Below are 14,791 nucleotides of genomic sequence, written 5' to 3'. Positions count from 1 at the left end.
AAAGAAAACGATAACACCTCCAAGTTGGTTTCCAGATCTTTCTTTAGGATAGAACTAGAAGGAGAGGGGGAGATAGAAGAAAAGGAAAGCAAAGATCTGGAACCACGGGGTCTGGAGTGCAATACCACCGGCCGCTCAATGGTTGAAGTACCCACTTAGAGTCGAGAAGGTGTGGGGAACCCAAGTTCAGCAGCCACAGAGGAATCACTAGGTTCCAGCGGATGGGAATGAATGTGGGAGAGGGCGGAAGGTCTACCAGAGAACACAGCCCAGGTCTAGTCCTGAGAGAGCAAAGGGAAATGTTCCCAAAACAAGGACGAAGTTGGCAGCAGGCGGGTAGCGGGCCATGCCCTACCATTGGAACAAAGGAGACGCCAAGCTTCGGGTCCTGGCGCGCGCAAGCGGGAAACGGTCCCATCTCAGCTTCGGGCAGAAAACTCGAAGGAAAAGAGGGACTGTCACCGACCAGAGGGAACGTTCTATGCTTTGGTCGATTTGCCACAGTATATGGGGGTGGGGGAGGGTGAAATGGTGGAAGAATAAGAGAACATATATTGGACAGGAAAGAGGCCAGCGGAACTCGAGAAGCCTGGTAGGCTTGCTATCTGCCTTCTGTACAATGAGCGGGCATCGCTGGCCCTGGCACTGGGAAACAATCAGTATTAACATCATTAGTATCGTTAGTCATATATTCTTATTATAAAGGTAATGATCATAATAGCGACAGCTGGAGGGGGTGATGGGCTGAAGACGGGGCCTGTGCTCGGCAAAAAAAGGAACAGTAGTCCCTGTTTCCATGAAAGGAGTTGCTCTTGGCCTAAAAGCCTTGCTTGAATAGGAAGAGCCGCAGATGAAGAAGGGTTGTTCGATTGGGGCTTAGGAAACAGATCTGAAAGACTCACTCCCCAGAATGGCCGGGACCCGGTAGCCCCTTGGCAGCTGAGAGAGCTTAAATCCAAGACTCAAGGCTCTGCTGCCAGCTACATTGGGCAGATTCCCCACACGTGCTACCTTTCATTAATTAATTAATTCACTATTTTTGGACCTTCCCTGAATTTGGAAGGAACCGAAGCTATGGCACTAGAAGCAATATCCAGATATGCTAGGGTCTAGGGACACCAGATTTCCAGCCTTCTTCATCACTTGGACAGGAGTTATCCAAGGGGAACCCGACAAAACCAGACTCTAAATCTGAATTGCATTCAAAACTCGAGGAAAGAGGCTAAAGGAAGGTTCCCCCACTCACCCCCAACCTCGGATATTTTCTCTCCTCTGCGGGAGCAGCCCCCAGGAGAGAGGCCCCAGCCCTTTTTATAGGTGACGTAGGGCGCTACGTGGCCAACTCGGGCCCCAGCCCTATGTTCATAGGCTTCTACCCCTGAAGTGACTCTTCGGCGCCTGCTCCCCCTTCCCCCGCCCCTGCCCTCGGGGGGACGCCGCCTTTTTCTAATCGGGACTCAGCCCTTTCTCGCCACAAACTCCCGTGCCCACCGAAGAGAGAGTGCTCTGGAGAGCCAGAGACAGAACACTTCCAATCCCACCCTGAGATTGGCCAAGAAAAAGGAGCAGTCCTGCGTGGCTCTTCTCAGGTCAGCTTTCAGAGGTGAGTGAGTCCCTGAGCTCCATTTGGAGGCAGCGGAGAGTGGCGAGAGGTTGTAGAGAGACAGTAAAATTATAGGATGAGGTTGGGATGGATTGAAGGCAGAAATGGAAACTGTGGGGGAGCAGGACGGAGAAGGAGCCAACCCCAAGTCTCTGGAGAAGAAAAGGGTACTACGGGGGCCAACGACCTTACAGCCTTCCTAGCTACAGTCACTACAGGTTTGAGGGAACCGTGAGCTGGGCTGGATTTGCATCTGCAGCGGGTGAAGCGCAAGAGGCCTCAGCGTAAGGGAAACAGGGTAGGTGAGAAGAGTGAAAATTAGAACAAAAATGATAATAATGGTGGTGGTGGTGGTGATGATTATGACAAGCACTATTATTATTATCAAGATAAAGACAAACCATTAATAACAGTAATATGTGGTCATTACAACCCGAATAAATCTGAGGGTTTTTAAAAAATCATTTTTGGGCTGATGGGAGAAGAATGAAAAGGAAGGTGTGTTTTCAATGTTGCTCTCTCCCCACACTCCATTCCTAAGAACCCTCGGCTAGAAGCGAATCAATGGTGCTCAGACCCGGGGACTTGGAGCGGTATGTCCCTAAATTGATTCAAGCTTCGCTTAGCAATAAAGCTCTCTCAATAGGGGCACAATGGAGTCCCAGTGTGACCCGAACAAAGAATTTGGAAGTAGTTAAACTGCAGGACACGTCCACGGCCTGGGTGCCTGAATTAAAAAGAAGAAGGGGGAGAGAACGAACTTTGGGGAGGGGGGGATGTAGAGAACATGCCCAGGGGAAAAGTTGATCAGTCGTCTTTGCTTCAGTGGCAATGGAGCAAATATAATTCAATAGGAAATGTAGGGATTTCGGTAATGAAAAGGTGGCCCGGGTTACACGCAAGTTGAGCTCTTGGGAATCTGTTGAAAATAAACTTCACAGAGAGGGGGCTTCTAGACTCCCAGCGGTAAAGGCGCCTTCCTAGTTTGGGACCAGGGAAACATATCATTAGACTTCGAGATGGAGAGGGTAGAAGGAAAATGGGATAGTATTGGGTAATAGGGAAGAAAGGGAAGCATATGAAGAGAACTTTGTAGGGAAACCATGTAATGGATTGATTCAGGGATTGAGGGATGTGGATCTGTACAAGGAATGAGAAAACCAGGAACTTTAAACCTCCAGGTAGGGGGTGGGGTGGGAGACTTTCAAAGGCCAAAATAATTATACAGATATTCTCTTGTTATCTCTCTCTGTATCCAGAGCTATTTTCCCTCCATTTATAGAAGTATTTTTGGCTCTCCATTTCCCACTTACCTCCAATCATGACTTCAAAATGATGTGTTGGGGGTTGGTTGTGTGCAATGTGTATGTTTTTATATGAGTTTTTCTTTAAAGAAGAAGATCAAATCTCCAATAGAAGAAAAAATTTGATTGTGGGAGAAGTAGCCTAGATATGTGGAGCCAAGGTATGGGGGAGGCGAAACAAAGATTAATTATGGGATGGAGCATGGAATGAAGGATCCAAAAGGGAGAGAAAAGATCCCCCCAAAAGAACTTTCAAAAAAATCTAAGATGAGAATACTAGAAAAGAAGAGAAGAAATTGGAAAAGAAGAGAGGAAAGACAAATGTTTAGGTTGTACTTGGGACTCCTGCCTTAGGAATTAAAGAGAGAAGCAAGGTCCCTCTAATTAGGCAGCTGCCAGCTCCTAGTGGGGGAGGCGGGTTGGAAAGGGTTAACCCTATTGCTCATGAACTTGGCCTGTCTGTCTGGGTTTTGATGGATGGTAAGACCCCGCTGACAAGTTCAGCTGGCGGGACCTCCCCTGCTGCTGCAGTTGAGAGAGACAGAGACATACACACACAGACCTAGATACAGTGTACAGAGACACAGAGACAAGGGATGGAGAGAGAAAGGAAGGGGGAGGGTGAAGAGAGAGAGAGCTAGCATTCAGATCCTTTGGCCCACAGTTCCCTCTCATTCCCAAAGAAATTTTCCCTCTCCCTCCCCCACTATCCCTCCTCCATCTCTGAGTGTCCAAAGAAAGAAAGAAAGAAGATCATCTATGTTTCCAGGGGGTTCAATTCCGTAGCTCTCTCTGCCCATCTCGCTCTCCCATCATATATGAAGGAGATCTCTCCGGATAATCAGATAATGGGATCACAGGGAGGAATTCGGTCTGGGATTAGGGTTGGGACTGACTCCAGGCATGAGACAAAAAGGTTTGTAAAAGGTTCCGCGGAATTCCAGTTCAGCATTTGGACAGCAGCTTGGCAGGTGGAGAGGACTGGTAGGGCACTTACACTTTCCCCCAGGTTCTCAAGAAAGGGATCAAGGAAGGGTTAGTAATAATGGTGAAAAGTTAAGACCTGCTTCGAGAAAGGGAAGACGTATCCAAGAGGACCTCAGCAGCTAGAAGGCAAGGTCTAGCCAGTCTGATGGAGCTTCTCTGATGGGGGTACCCATCCTCCCTCTTCCTCTGCATCTGCTACTTCCCCTGCATTCAAGCAAGAGATTGCTAGGCTATGACTAAGTCTATAGGGAAGGAGCTTTAGCTCGACACTGAGTCGCCTAGGGAAATTTCAACCTCCTAGTTCTCACGCTAAACCCATTTCTCCCTTATACCCTAAAGCTGTAATCAAGGCCTCCATCCTGGGTCACCCTATTCTCCACCGCCACTCCCTTTCCATTGCCCCCAGCTGTGTAGGGGGTTTTAAGTGAGAAAAGGAGCTTTGGGGGAGTGGATGGCGGGTCTTAAGAATGGGGGAGCCTGTAGTTGAAGTAACTGTATCGCCAGGCATTGCTGGTTTGCGAATGGCGCCGATATGGCACAAGCTTGTGCTGAGAACCCGGATTAAGGGCAAAGGGCCGGGGAGAGGGGGAGGGCAGGACTCCTGCATCCCCTTCTTTCCAAGCCTCCTCTCTGCTCTTGCCCTATCTCCAGCTCTCCCCTCCTCTCCCCTCTGCAATGGTTGGAGTGAGGGGGGAGAGAGGGGAGGGGAGGGGGAGGAGGCGCTGACGTCACTGCGGGCCGAGCCTGCCCGAAGAGGCGGCGCTGGGAGCAGCTCCAGAGACAGGAGAAGCTGCGAGAGGCAAGGAGCCCCCAGTGCCGGCCGCCGCCCCCCTCCTCTTCCCTGGGCCGAGGAGAGGCAAGGACTGCCGAAAGGGCGGCAGCAAGAAGCAGGAATCTGCGCTCCCCACCACCTTGGGGACTGAAGAGCCCTGCTTCCCTACCATCCCCAGTTCGCCGCCCAGCCCCCGCCGCTGTCTCCCAGGGCCCCTGAACTCGGAATCCGAGAACCCCCACTCCTACCCTGTCCGTAAGTGCTGCTGTCGGGTGCGTCTAAACTGAGCCTTGTGGGGGGAGGATAGGGGATTGCGACGCCCAGAAGTGCTGTGAGGGGGAGGGGGATTGGGGCAGACTAGGCAACTGACCGGGTTGGGGAGGAGAGATTTGAGAGGAGGGGCTTAACTTGTTTCTCCGAGCTTTGCTTGGGCTGGGGTAGGTGTCCGGGTCATATTCTCCTTTACCCCTCAATATTTGAGGGTCATCCGTAGCTCTGCTTAATGGATAGCCCGGGGCAAGGGAGAAGTGGACTGGAGGAAGCCAGAGGTCTTTGCCCTGGCCCTAACCCACTGACCCTTGGAAATCTACAAGGCCAAGGTCAGGGGTCGTGTGGTAGAGGGAAGCAGGAGGGGTAAGGCATTTGACTTTGGATTCCTTGGGGAAAGGGGGTGGAAGTTGTACGACTTGGATTGAGCAAGAGAGAATAAACGGTGAATGCTTCAGATGTTAAAATAGTAAGGAGCCCACTTCCCAGGTCCCAGTCTCCAGCCCCAGCTTCTGAGTTCATTTTATCTTCCTTCACAGACTGCCCACATTCACACCCATGCCCACAATGCTTACACACCAGGATAGATGTGATCCTAAGAAACATTTCAGGTGATAATTACACACATATATATAGGCACAACCACCACCCCTTTAAAGATCCATCACATAATTTTGCCATTTAAAACATGATATTGTTGGGAAAATCTTTTCTGGATATATTTTGTTTCTCAAATAAGAACTTTATGGTCAGTCAGTTGTGTTTCCCTCTTTGGTTCTAGCCTTCCTTACCTATTCCTCTCACCTTCCAAAGAGAAGAAGGATGAGGATAGTTGGGTAAAGCTCTAACAGGAGGGGGAGGGGAAGAGTATAGCTGAAAATGATCAGGATTTCTGGCTTCTCAGTACAACCAGAGCTCTGCTAGAGAACCAAGGCCGCCCAACCTGGAGGACTGGGCACAGAAAACAGGCATAGAAAGGCCCCTGCATGCAGGGGGGAGGGCAGTTTGATTAGAGTTTCAAATTTAAGCAATCAATGTTTATTCATTCATGTGAATCTGTGTGTGTGTGTGTGTGTGTGTGTGTGTGTGTGTGTGTGTGTGTGTGTGTGTGTGTGTGTGTGTACTGGTAGCTGTGTATATTTGTATTGAGAAATATGAGTGGTGAAGAAATAATTGTGGGGAGAGGGGCTTGAACGAGAGTTCTCCTTACCACACAACCTTCATTCTTATAGGAAGGCTGGAACCTATTCTATCTTCTGACCTACTGAGCTAAGAAAAAGAGAAGGGATAAAGGACTAGGGGGAGGCTCCCTACAAATCATATAGGAGATATTTAGGGACAGAGAAAATACATCTAGAGTTGGGGGCTGGGGATGGGATAGAGCACTGATTTCCATTACAAGTCAAATCTTGAATCTTGGAGCAGTGTGAAGCCTGCTCAGTGAATAAGAAAGAGGTGCAAGTGGCCTGATTCAGCCAGAGCTGTTGTTATGGCATTTGTTTTTGTTCTCTACAACAGCTTCCTTTGCTATATTTCTTCTCTTGCCCTTGTCCTCTCTTTATTCTGTTTCCATCTAATACTTCTGGCTACTTAGGGCAGCATAGGCCCAAGCTTCTTTCCCTGGAGCAAAGAGAGGAAAGCAGTAAGCCCAGGCATGTCTGCCCTACCACAGCTTCAATAAGGTCTGGGAACCAGGATCCTAAATAACCCTGACCAAGTGAGAGAAGAGAGCTTTGAAGGGGAGTGTTGGGAAGTCAATTCCTTATTCCTAAGGAAATGGGAGAGAAGAGGGGGACACTAAATTGCTAATTGTGTTTCCAGCCCTCAAGAAAATGATGAGATCTAATTAACAAAGGTTTGGGAGATGGGAATAACGATATAAGAAAAAGAAAATGGGGGAGGGAGGGCCAGACAATTAAGAAGGGAGGCACTTGTAGACCATAAGGAACTAGGGTTACTCCAGGTTGTGACTAAAAATAACTTCTAATTAAACACCCCTGAAGTCAGGATGGGAGATGGTAAAAGAAAAGAACATATGTAGTTCCTACCTTGACCCCTTACAAGTCTACTCCGATGCTTCCTTAAAACTGTCCAAGAGAAGGTTGGGTGTATTCCTTTGCAGGGTCTGATAGTTTGACCTGCCCTCTACACTCACCAGCTACTCCCCAAAAGGATATATCTAGAGAGCTCTGGTTAATGCTAAAGATTCCTCTCTGTTTCCATGGGAAGTGTAGGACAGGAGGATACAGGTCCTACACAGAAACATGTGTTCAGTTTTTCTCTTCCTCAATTTTCCCCTTTCTTCTTCCATTCAAAGGTAAAGGCCCAATTCTCCCAGATTTCAGCTCTGCCTTGGCACAGATTTTGGACATCCTAAGTGTACCCATCCCCATCCTTAATACCAAAATCCAAAGTATGGAATAGCTAAAGTTATTTTGATCTTTGAGATGACACTATTAGGTTTGGGGGGGGGTAGGGTAGAAGAGAACCACAATCACAGAAAAAAGCCAATTCATAAATAGATCTTCCTATGAGTCTGTTCATGTATAGGTGAATGTCTGATATAATTGTGCCTTTTGTCATATGTTTATGTATTGTATGTAGATTCACACAATACATGGAACACAGGTAGCATGCAAGCACTCATCCATATATATGATAGACATGTATGTATTTTTATGAGTCTGTGCACAATACATATATGTGTATTATGTGTGTATGTGTTCCAGAGGTGATTTCTAAGGAGCTTGGAAGTAGCTTTACTTTCCTACATTCCACGAAGAAACCTTGTAAGGCCTGACTTTCTAGTAGATGAATACCAAACCTTCTGGCTCTGTGCTTCATTCCAAAACCAGTTCTCTCAGGCCATAAGCTGATTAAGCTGGCTTTTCTGACTCTTAGCTGGTTCTGTGGCTGATGGGGGCGGGGGGGGGGGGGGAGTTGGGAAATAGCTTTCTAGAGCTCAGATCCCTACGTTGTCTCGGAGAGGTTATTACTGCTTTTCAGACCCAAGTGGAGAGAAGCTCTGGAAAGTGGGAGTCAAGCTCAGCACCATGGTCAGGGGCCCGATGATCACTGAATTTGGATTTTCTACTAGGCTTTGAAGCTAGAGGATTAAAGCAAGAGATAGTGGGGAGGGATTCAATGGATGCCTGGACTGGGTGGAGAGAGCGAGAGAAAACCCTCAATGGTTCAAGTAATATATGGCTTGTGGGAACAAGTCTGTCAAAGCTCAAGGAACTAAATCTTCCAACGGAATCTAAGGGGCACCATATTGGAATGAAAATGAACTGTAGGTCAGGGGTCAGTTTGAAACAGGAAATATTCAAACAGGAGTCTAAAGTGGAAAAGAAACAACCATTTGTTCCTTTGAGCAAGGAGATCGTATCCTGGGCCCATCAAGTTTCTGATCTTAAATTTGACCGTTCTTACAATCTTCAGAGCTTCATCTCATTTACATGTGTATCTACTCTTGATATTACAGAACATACATAATAATCATCTATTTGTTTTGTTCAGCTACGTGTACTAAATGATACGTAGTGTTCTATACACACCCTATCGCCTCATATTGCCTTATGGGGAATATGAAAAATAAAACAATATACTAGGCTAATTTCTGAGCTTTAAAAAAGAAAAGAATAAGTCTTTCTTTGAAATATGGGAAAATGCTAAATTGCCAATAGACTGTGAGTGGTGGATTGGGTAATAGTTCAGCTTGAATCACCTTGGGGCTAAATTCGAAATAAGCCTTTTCTGCCAGTTAAACCAACCTACTTTGGGAATACAAGGTGTACAACTTGGTACAATCCCGAATTAGGGGCCTGGTGTGAAGCCTACCTTCTCCTGAAACTGGATCGATTTTGAAATAGTTCAAGGGGACTAAGGCTTTACCTCGTTTATGTGAAGTGGAGATGGCCTTAAAAAAGCCGTGGAGCCTACAGATTGGAGGGGCGGAGAGGGAAAGGAACACTGGGGTGAGGGCAGAGGAGAGGGCGATTTTCTTAAGTCTGATTCCCTAATAGATTCTGTTTGTCCTCTTCAAAGTAAAAGGAGGGAGGACCTGGCTATTTTTGCTCCATCCCCAGTGGGTCTGTCCTGGGCATCTTGTGTCCAACTTCTCTACCTGGGTTTCCCTAAAAGGAAAATCAAGGCTGGAGGAATAAGGAACAGCCTCTCTGCCCTGAATGGAATCCAAATTGGTGTTTTAAGCGTTTATTTTCTCATAGCAACAATTCAATGCCTCCCCCACTCCTGGGGGCGCCTCATGTACACCGTTAACATTAGCTTTGCCGAGAAGCCATTTTGTGCGCATCATGCTTAAATTATACTAAAAGGGACTCTGTCTCTCTCTCTTTGTCTCTTTCTTTGTCTCTGGCTGGCTGTCTCTGAGTCTCTTTCGATTTTGCTCTCACCTTAATCTCTTTGCCTGCCTTTTCACCCTACCTTGGTCTCTCTTCTGTAGTTGCAAAGATTCTGCTTTTAGGTAATGGCCTCTGAAGGACAATGATTATGCCCCCACTTCTTCCCTCCCATGAGGCCCCTGAATAGTAGATCCACTGTAAAGACTGGGTCTGCTCCAGAAAACAGAAAAGAGACCAGGGTACTTGGGGCAAGTGGTTCTAAGTGTCTACGGGTCCCCTCTCAATTATTGTCAACCTTTGCATTGAAACATCTTGGGTACAAATCCAGGTGCTTTCTCTCAAGAAAGCTTTTCTGTTTTTCTTTTCTTCCCTTCCTCAGTTTTTCATGCTCTTGCCAAGGAAGATGACTTGTAAAGTAGGACTCACAGGAAAATGTGTTAGGTTCTAGACCTCTAGGGGTAGAAGAAAGAACTCAATCTACTATCGGCTTTCATTTCTGGGAATCAGAAAAAGGAAAGCAGACAAACAATATTTGAATGGACTTTTGTTCTTTTTTTTTTGTAGGGAGGGGGACCTGGGATAATATTTTTCTGTTGAAAAGAGAATGTGAGAAATTGATTATTTTTTAAATAATTGAATGACTTCCATACAGATAGGATTACTAGACTTCTCTCCTAATCTAGTATCCTGGCAGAGAAATGCCCAATTCTACCCATCCCTCAAAAATATTGCCTTCTTGGTCTTTCTAGGTTTTTCTCTGGCCAACTGTGAAGTGGGCCCAAAAAAACAATGGTGAAGAGGTTGAAGGAGTAGACGGAAGGTTATGCAATTATCTCTCTAATCCATGCTCTGCATCTAAATCTGGAGACTAATTTGGTGACATCTACAAACTTTGAGCTTCTCAGATCAAGACAACATCAACCTTGGGTCAAAGAACCAACAAAATCAGGAGAAAAAGAGAGAAGGGGGGGGGGGGAGAGAAGAAGTGGCATGACTGAGAAAATTCTCTTATCTGTACTAAAATCTTCCTCTTTGTAATATACTCACAGAGAACCAAGCACAAATATCAAGGTGGGGAATCTAGACTTTCAAAGCATCTGAGAGGAATACAGTTTCAGGATCCAAAACTCTCCTCCTTTATCCTACCAAACTGAACTTCCAAATTTCCCTGGGGCTAAATTCTGACCAAGTGAGGCTACCTTTAGAAAAACAAGACTGGCTGGAAAGCCTCCAATTCTAAGGGAAAGGAAAGCATCAGAACATGGGAGAAATAATTTATATTAGGAGTAACTGATGAGAACTGTTCGAGGAAGGGGGCAATCTGCTCCCAACACCCCAGTTTTCAATTTCATAGTTGAGTTGAAGGGGGCAATGATTGAGTTGTCCCTGGCTTTACCTATCACCTCTACCCAGATGATTAAAAAAAATGTAAAGGAAGCACTGGGGAACTTATATTGTAGCCCTAAAAGTCTTGAAATTTGTTTTCCATCGGTAATGAGATTTGTGAAGTAAATCATTTAGGTCATTGGATGCATAATTAGCACTAAGGCCACACTTGGAAGGTTTAGCGGTTGTGTGAGGAAACGGAACTTGAGGGGAGGGAGGGGTGCTCATGCTTTAGTGTGGGCTTTCTCGATCTAGGTACCTAAACAAAAATCTACATTCCCTTCATTATTTTTGCTAAATGGAAAGGTACACTGGTTGATGTGACAGGATGAAAAAAAATATTTACTTGATTGATGCTTTAAAAATAGAGAGAGAACCCACGTATTGTTGTTTTCTCTGAAATACTCTAGAGTGGGGTGACACAGGAGTTTTAAATGGGTTTTTTTTTCCCTCTTACGACTCCCCAAGCCTGAGGAAAGTGAAAGGAAGAAGATAAAACTGGATCAGCATTTTGTATTCTCTAGGGAGAAGCTTTCTATCCTGTATCCTGACTCACAGTCACACGTGCCAATCTGGGCAGATATCTGCACACCTACAAGCTTCATGCACTTGCTCTAAAACACGCACATAAGCATTTGACGCTTATATTAAAATCCTGACACACTCAAGCATACACATTCGTAACCTCTCTCACACGTTTACACACACACACACACACACACACACACACACACACACGCATTCATACATTCCTGAGGCTTCTCTCCCCTTTTCTCGTGACCTCGTATATCAATTTGGGTCTGTTGTATGGAAATCTGTGTCTGCATAGAGAAGAATGTGAATCCTGAAGGGAAGGGAAGCGAAATTAACTGGAATGGAACTTGGCACTATGTCCCTTACAAGAGACATGCATGAATCTTTCCTCTGCAGCTGAAGACCTCCCCTTACCCCAGGGGGCCTGTGAACGCCAAATCTATTGTAAAGTCTGGGTCCGGCTGAGCGCGGGAACGGGACCCAGATTTGAATGCCAGACCCTGATTGGTCTGGGCCAGGTTGACGTCACTTCCCCGGGGTGATTATCATCAGAAAAGAGGGCTAGTTGGGCAGTGGGCGGGGGTGGGGGGTGCTCCCTGTGTGCGCGGCGCCTCGGGACCTCAGTGCATGACCTGCATGCAAACCGACCGCTTCCTCCTAGTGGTTGGAACCCCCCCCCCCCACCGGGCAGCTCGGGAGGCCCAGCAAGCAGCTCCAGACAGCCCCCCGGGGACTGCCCGGGCTCCAGGAGGGAGACACAGGGCGCTCAACTGATGTCCTCTCTCTCTCTTTTTCTCCTTTTGCTCTTTTCCTTGCTTTCCTGGGGGCAGGAGCAGCCCAAGAGGTCGCCTTTCCCTACCAGCCAGCCCTCTCCCATCCCAACACGTCGGGCGGGCTCCGGAGGCGGCGGCCAGGGGGCCTGCGGGATCGAGGCCCGTTTCTCTCTTTGGTTATCTAGCTGTATGAGTGTTATTGAGCTATCATAAAGCTAGATAACCGAAAGTAGAAATGACTTTCACAACTTCTCCGAGCTGGGAGAGCCCCCCCTCCCAACCTACCACCACCTTCGTCACGTCCCCACAATCCCCGCCTTGTCCCTGGCGGAAAGGAGGCGGCGGTTGCAACGGAGCCTAAGGATCCGGGAATCCGACTTACCAAGTAGAGGCCCATGGGCGGCCCCTACCCAGAACCAGGTACCCAAGTTCTCTCTGTCTTTCTGTTCTCAGATCTCTGTGCCAAATCCCAGCTCCTCGACTAGGGGAAGGAAACTTTTTCCCTCGCCTGGGACTTGGTTTCTTTCTTTGCTAGTCAAGCCTTTAGTAAAGGAACCCGAGGAACTGGGTTGGAAGGGGAGGGGGGTGGAGAGTCTGGAAAGAGAAAGGGAAATGTGAGGGGGGGAGATGAGGTTGAAGAGGGGTCGCTGATGGGAGAGAGACAAACCCTTTTTCTTCACCCCATAAATCAGGTTGGAACAATCTGTTCCACATAGCTCAGGACTGGGATTTTCGGATGCAAATAGGGCGGGAGGGAGACGGCGGCCCGGGCTGGGGGGTTAGGGGGGTGGAGGGGTGTGAAGGGGCGCCGAGGGCTCCACTCGGTTCTAACAATGCGGCCTTTATCGAATTATTCTGCGAGTCAAACCTGGAGCCGCATTAGCATGCGGCTTCGGTTTTTGATCGGGCTGGGGGCTCAGCCCTCCCTAAGCTTCGCCCCTCGGTGAGGTCAAGTTCTTGATAATTTGATCACTTTTCATGGGCTTTGGCAGCTGCCTTTGTGTGCGGTTGGGGGGTCTCTGTGCAGCGTGAACCGGAGCAGAAATGAAGGGGAGTCTGCTCAATAGAAAGGGACTGGGATCCTGGGGGCAGCCCTCACCGCGGAGACTTTCCCTGCATACAAACTATCTGTTTGAGCCGGACCCCGGACATCGCCCAGCGCCCCTCCCCTCCCCCTCCCCTGCTTCCCAAGTTGCCTGAATGGTTAACATGCATAAAGACTGCTTTGCTCGCCTCCCCCTGCAAAACCGAGAAGTCGCAACATAAGATGTATTACAATGTCTAGCAAATAAAAAAGCAATTGGGGGAAAATCTGCATTCCGTTCCCATGGTAACGCAAAGCAGCGAGCGTTCTGCCACGCAATCTCCTGGCACATTTTACCAACACATTGGGAGAAAGGCGAGCTCCTGCTTGGACGGCTTTGGTCCAAACGACCCCCTGGCCCCTTGTATCTCTCCCAGCGCAGGAGGGGTGCGAGTTAGCATTGTAGGACTGGGGGTGGGGGTGAGTGGATGTAAGAGAATAGCGTTTTCAGGGCAAGGAAAAGAAATCCTACTCCTTCTGGACTCATTGTAGGATGAAAACACAGGTGGTAAAGAGGGGTTCCAAGTATATGAAGTCCAGAAGGTCCCACGACCTCCTTCCCTTGAATTCCAGGCTTTGAGCTTTCCTCCAGGTCACTTTCTTCTGCTCTTGGTTCTCAGAGAGCCCCGTATTTATCTTTGGTTAAATGGTTGAATATTCTCTGTGGAATACTCGCTACCTTAAGTGGTAGCGAGTAGTTTGCCCAAGTTCCTCTGGAAAGAAAGGATGGCTAGGTACCCAATTCTGGGCCCTGTAGTGTCTGAAGGGAAGAAACCATCCTCCTCCTGGCAGGCAAGCAGGCAGTCCCATAGATGAGACCTAAATACATGTCTTCAGGTGTCTTATGGGGAGAGGGGATTCGCTGCTTTACATATCATGCATCTGCATATCAGTTTGTTGTTTGTGATTTGTATGTTCATATTTATTCATTTGCTTACAACCCAGCCCTCCTTCCAGGGCTCCAAACCCCCAAACTTGTTCCTTCCATTAGTAAAATAACTTCTACTTTCCCTGTCAAGCTTCCAAATCAAATCCCACTTTTCTTTCTGAAAGACTACTCTCTCTTCCTTCCCTTTCTCTCCTGAGAAGGATGTGCAGAAATTCCTCCTCTAAATTCCTCCGAAGGTATAGTTTTCTTTCCTACAGCTAACGGGATGAAAGAGGAGAAAGAATGATGGTAGGGAGTTAACTGGACTTTGTCCCTTATTCCACTTCTTGTCCCAAAGTATCCTGAAGTTAGGAGACAAGAACTGTTAACTCATTTTTCAGAAGGAAAGCTGGGTCACTAGGAAAAGCTGATCTGTGGCCACAATCAGGGGTTGAGATAGGGCCTTTAGATTTCCTGAGATCCTCTGATTTTCTTTTTCTGTCTCCCTCTTATCCCCTACCACTTGCCATTTTTCCGGATTTGGCTCCAAAGTAATTTAGGGTCTTCATTTGTCTACACTGCTCAAGTTTTTTTTTGTTACAGAGACTGGAAAACTTTCCTGAATGGCACGATTTGGGAGGAGAATGGAGGGAATCCTGTGCAAATGAGAAAATGGCTCAGCAGCTTTCAACCAAAAATCTGTTGGAACCAAGATGTACTTGAGAAATGAATACACCTTCAGGGCCAACAGTGTAGATCGCTTGAGTTGTTGAAAGCGCTTTGAAAAGAGCATGCTTTTGAGCGGATGGCCCCAATGTAGAGCCTCTACACGTTTTGATCTTAAATGGT

The 14,791-nt window shown here is 47.4% G+C and overlaps 1 long non-coding RNA gene and 2 other non-coding genes across 11 annotated transcripts in view; 2 read left to right on the top strand and 1 right to left on the bottom strand.

Annotated features, from left to right (window-relative positions):
- The first annotated feature begins 1,368 nt into the window (after nucleotides 1–1,368).
- LOC103096382 (uncharacterized) overlaps nucleotides 1,369–14,791 on the top strand; it is a 55,772-nt gene continuing 42,349 nt past the window's right edge. Inside the window, exons 1-3 of one of the 9 annotated variants that reach the window (XR_008913704.1) lie at nucleotides 1,371–1,901; nucleotides 12,048–12,410; nucleotides 14,546–14,789. This is a non-coding gene — a long non-coding RNA (uncharacterized LOC103096382). Of the gene's footprint in view, nucleotides 4,922–12,047; nucleotides 12,411–14,545; nucleotides 14,790–14,791 lie in introns of all 9 variants that reach the window. The other 8 variants (XR_008913712.1, XR_008913705.1, XR_008913708.1 and 5 more) reach the window with 8 other exon arrangements.
- MIR9A-1 (microRNA mir-9a-1) lies at nucleotides 12,146–12,235 on the top strand. Its single transcript, NR_032148.1, has one exon. It is a non-coding gene; the product is annotated as a microRNA mir-9a-1 (primary transcript).
- MIR9C-3 (microRNA mir-9c-3) lies at nucleotides 12,161–12,218 on the bottom strand. Its single transcript, NR_162818.1, has one exon. It is a non-coding gene; the product is annotated as a microRNA mir-9c-3 (primary transcript).

The sequence above is a fragment of the Monodelphis domestica genome, chromosome 1 (genome assembly GCF_027887165.1).
Source record: "Monodelphis domestica isolate mMonDom1 chromosome 1, mMonDom1.pri, whole genome shotgun sequence".
Taxonomy (NCBI): Eukaryota; Metazoa; Chordata; class Mammalia; order Didelphimorphia; family Didelphidae; genus Monodelphis; species Monodelphis domestica.
The sequence above is the reverse complement of the archived record's forward strand: the minus strand, read 5'-3'. Positions and strand labels throughout refer to the sequence as shown.